The sequence below is a fragment of the Chrysochloris asiatica genome, unplaced genomic scaffold (genome assembly GCF_000296735.1).
Source record: "Chrysochloris asiatica unplaced genomic scaffold, ChrAsi1.0 scaffold00003, whole genome shotgun sequence".
NCBI classification, from domain to species: domain Eukaryota; kingdom Metazoa; phylum Chordata; class Mammalia; order Afrosoricida; family Chrysochloridae; genus Chrysochloris; species Chrysochloris asiatica.
This window is the reverse complement of record NW_006408521.1, coordinates 30493433-30498519: the sequence shown is the minus strand read 5'-3', so window position 1 is coordinate 30498519 and position 5087 is coordinate 30493433. Positions and strand designations below refer to the sequence as shown.

Here is a 5087-nt window from a genome sequence, read left to right as displayed (position 1 = left end):
CCTCAAGTTGACATTTTTGCTCTTCAACACTTTAAAAAGGTCTTGTGCAGCAGATTTGCCTAATGCAATACGTTATTTGATTTCTTGGCTGCTGCTTCCATGAGTGTTGATGGTTGATCCAAAAAGAATGAGTCCTTGACAACTTCAATCTTTCTCCGTTGATAAGAATGTTGTTTATTGGTCCAGTGGTGAGCATTTTTGTTTTCTTTATATTGAGATGCAATCCATACTGAAGGCTGTGCTCTTTGATCTTCAGCAGTAAGTATTTTAAATCCTCTTCACTTTCAGCAAGTAAGGTTGTATCATCTCATATCACAGGTTGTGAATGAGTCTTCTTCCAATCCTGATGCAACGTTTTTCTTCATATAACCCATCACTTGTCTGTAAGTTTGTTGTACTGTGGTGCCTGGTGAGTTGCTGTGGTTCTGGAAGCTATGCTAAAGGTATTTTAAATACCAGCAGGGTCACCCATGGTGGACAGGTTTGAGATGAGCTTCCAGACGAACACAGACTAGGAAGGAGTGATGAACTATTTCTGAATATTTAGTCACTGAAAACCTTTATTTATTTAGTAACAGAGTTATTTAGTAACAGAGAAACCCCTGCTATACAGGGTTGCTATTAGTTGGAACTGACTCCAGGGCACATAATAACTATATATATGTGTGTGTGTGTATATAATAACATATATGTATGTATCATTTAGAGTCCTGATGTAGAGCTGTGAGTTAATGTTCTGGACTGCAAAGTTGTGAGTTAATGAATCTCAAAGTTGGTGGTTCAAGCTCACCAGTCACTCCTTGGAAACCCTATGCAGGGTTGCTATGTGTCGGAACTGATTCAAAGGCACTTAACAACAACAACAATATGCATGTATATAAGCTTTACTGGCTTTGCTTCTCTAAAGAATACAGCGTGAAATACTAATGATAGAAAGCCTAAACTTCCATGTACTTATCAGAGAATTGCCTTTGGGAATAACCAAGTGAATGCTCATTTCATTCTGACATGAGTCTGCCTTTTCTTTGGTTCTGATATGGGAGCTGCTTAACCAAACCTGTCAGATGCCTAAACAGGCTGGACTGCTCTGGAGAAGAGTCTGTGGGTCTGGTGCCACAGTAAAGGGGTGTTCCAAAGCTTGGTTGGTAGTTTCCATTTTAAGTCAAACAGTTTATCATTCGTTTAGATCTTTATGAACCATGGCCAGATTGATTGGAGATATAGCAGACATATGTAGAAATAAGTGAGTAGTATTTTACCACCCCAGAAGACACGGATGATTTCACAGGTTAAATACAGATGTAAAGATGAGAGCCTTGGTTTGTTTCCTTTTAAAATTTTACTAATTTAATCAAATTTACAGCATGATAAAGGCCATTAAAACAAAATGCACTCACAAGATACACAATTATGTATTTAAAAACTTATCTATAAGGGGGCCTAAAAAATTTCATGAAGAAATTCCATTATCTTTTCATTACATTTTCTATGAACTTTTGAATCCCCCTCTTTTACTGAGTCCCCACTATGTGTCAGACAGGTACTGTATCCCTTTCAGTAGACAAGACAGACACTGCCTCTACCTTCATGTAGTTCATAGCCTAATGAAGAAGCAGATAAGAAACAAAGAATCACACAAACAAGTATTTACTATAGCTATGATAAGGGTATGGCAGGGAAGGGAAGATAAAGAGCAGCATGAAAAGACTGGGAAGGATTTAAGTTAGATCAGGGAATGAGATTAGGGGACATCTCTCTGGGTAATGTTTAAACTGAAGCTTTAAGGATGAATAAGAGCTAGAGGGAAGAGAAGAGAAAAGAGCATTTCCTCTACAGAAGAAACAGTATATGCATGGACAAGGGGACTGGAGTATCCTAGGAACTATTTTCTAATGACAATTTTGGGGAAACCAAGTGAATATGCAGGAAATGGCCCCATTCTGGCCTTTCTGTCTCCATGGTAACCCAGCTGTCTTGAAAGCCTGAAGCTCTTTGGAGTCACTCACCTGATATGGGGCTTCTAATGACCATATTTTTACAGACTAGCTAATTTCCTAAATAGATGTTCAGCAACTCCCGAGCAGAGGGTGTATGTGTGTGTATATTAATTTGAATCTCTAATGTCTACCATCTGGTTGTTGTTAAGTGTCATCGAGTTGGTTCCAACTCATAGTGACCCTGTCTACACTGTAAATCTTTACAGGAGCAGAAAACTACTTCTTTCTCCTGGGGAGTAGTAGCTGGTGGGCTCAAATCAACAACTTTGGGGTTAGCAGTTCAATGCTAATCCTACAGATAAGTGTTCAATAAATAAAACAATTTTCCTGCAACAACGGTAATCTAAAATCCACTGCCATGGAGTTGATTCCAACTCATAATGACCTTAAGGACAAAGTAGAACTACTCCCTAGGACTTCTGAAGCTATAAATCTTTACAGAAGCAGATTGTCTCATCTATCTACCAAGAAATGGCTGGTGGGTTTGAACTACCTACCTTTTATTTAGCAGTCCATCACTTAACCTACTGCACCACCAGGGTTCCTCACTGAAAACAGTGATAACAATTTGTGAGTAGATACATATGTAAATATGTATGCTAAATAGGTGAGGGAACTCCTTTGGGAGTTTACCCACATATGTATATAGGACGGTTGAGGATATTTCCACATGTTGTTATTGTTTGGTGTTTTTAAGTCAGTACTGACTCATAGTGACCTTATTATGCACAATAGAACGAAACACTATGTGGTCCTGTGCCATGCTTACATTACGCTTGAGCCCATTGCGGCTGCCACTGTGCCAATCCATCTCGTTGGGAGTCTTCCTCTTTTTTTTACTGACTCTCTCCAGGGACTGATGTCCTACTTCAGGGACTGGTCCCTCCTGATAACATGTCCAAAGTGTGAGAGATGATGAAGTCTGCCCATCCTGGCTTATAAGGTGCATTATGGCTGTTTTTTGTTTTTTTTTTCTGGTTTTCCTTTTTATTTAAGCAAAGACTGGTGAATAAACATAAATACAGCACAATTACTACAGATAATTCTTCATATTTTATACACATAGACTGATGAATGTATTCTGAAAGAAACCTGTAGTCATCAATGAAAATGCATACAATTTTCCTTTCCTTTGCTCAAAAAAAAAATTAAACCATACAAACTTAGACTCTCATTAGCACACACACTCGTCTGACAAATGATTCAGACATAAATAGTGGGTGCAAAGCAACTATCTGATATATATATATAAATAATAAGGAGCTCTGGTAGCATAGTGGTTACGAATTGGGCTGTGAACCGCAAGGTCAGCAGTTCAAAACTACCAGCGGTTCTGTAGGAGAAAGATGAGGCTTTCTGCTCCCGTAAAGATTTACAGCCTCGGAAACCTGTACAGGGTCGCTACAAGTCGGAACCGACTCCACAGTACTTAACAACAACAACAACTATGTATATATAAAACCTTTGTTAATGAAACAACAGAAGAAGTCAAAATTATTAAGATACATTCAGCTACTGATAACCAGTGTGCCTTAAGGGGCAATATCAAAAGAGTAAATTGTGCTACAGAGAAAAGCTATATATACATACACAATGAGAAAATAAACTGCAAGATTAATGCATGCATGCATGTTTAATTGTTGTTGTTGTTAAGTGCCATCGAGTCGATTCTGACCCATAGCGACCCTGAACAGGGTTTCCGAGGCTGTAAATCTTTACAGGAGCAGAAAGCTTCATCTTTCTCCCACAGAGCGGCTGGTAGTTTCGAACTGCTGACCTTGAAGTTCACAGCATGTTTAATACTGGAAACAAATCACAGCCCTCCAGACTTTCTCCACATTTGTTACAAAAAGCTCTCTGCACTCAACTAAAATTAAAATTATCTTATAAGGATAATACTTGTAAAATTTACTTAAGTGTTTCAGCCACAGAAACTGCAATGGAAATAAATGTTCAGAGTCATTTTCAAAACTAAAACAAAAATGTGTTATTTTGATGACATGAATAATCAAAAGGCCTATGCAAGATACATTGCTCTACATTCCCACTGACTATGGAAAAAAACTAAAGTCAATTTTTAGTTTGCAGATGGTCAAAGGATTTTGTATTCCAGCAGGAGTGCAAATATTCTGGATCTTTTCACCAACAATTACTGGATTTTCTTTTCAGATTTTCTCAGCAGCATCAGCTTTGTGATTGTAAGAGCAATTGTGTACCTCTGAGTAACGGTGCACCCCACAGTAAATATTTCCACACTGGCATTCAAACCCAGTAAGTCTCACTTTCTTCCTGCACATGAAACAGTGATTCTTTTTTTGTTTTTGTTTTTCAGTAGACTTGTTTTGCTCTTCGGATGGCTGTTGTGCCGTATCTGGTACTGAAGATGGAGGATCACATTCAAGAAGAATAAGGCCCTCTGCTCTGAGTCCTTGCAGATCTTCTGTTTCAGAAATTGCTCTGTCTAGAGATGTACTGTCCACTTGGGAAGATGCTACAGATTGATTAAAGTGACTAATTTGATACAGGGCTTGGATGCATAGATGAAGATGTAAAGTCTAATGATGAAGACTGAGCTTCTGAAACACTGCCATCTGAGCACTGAACTAGTAAAGATTCAGACAGACTACTGACAGAAGTTGCAGGTGGGCTTATTCTACCATTCTACTATTCTGTCTTTGAAGATGTTCTTTATAGCATACTGAACACATGGCATTTGTACGAAGATTTCCATAAAATCCACAGCCAGTGGAACAAAGTATAGGCACTTGGCTGTGATTTAGTTTCTTGAGCCATGTTCCTCTTTTGCACATCAACAAAACGTTCACAACTTTCTGTTTGCTTTTCCTCAGATTAACTTCCTGGATGTACTTCTTCCAGCACTGATTTGCTTGTTCTTTTGGCGGTCCATGGTACTTATAATATTCTCCTCCAACACCATAACTCAAATGCATCAATTCTTCTATGGTCGTCCTTATTCATTGTCCAACTTGCATATGTTTATGAAACTATTGAAAATATCATGGCTAGGGTCAGATACACCTTAGTCCTCAAACTAACATCTTTGCTCTTGAACACTTTAAAGAGGTCTTT

General features: G+C 38.4%; 1 pseudogene; it reads right to left on the bottom strand.

The window, feature by feature from the left end:
• Positions 1-4048: 4048 nt before the first annotated feature.
• On the bottom strand, positions 4049-4807 carry LOC102833692 (annotated as a pseudogene).
• Positions 4808-5087: the final 280 nt, after the last annotated feature.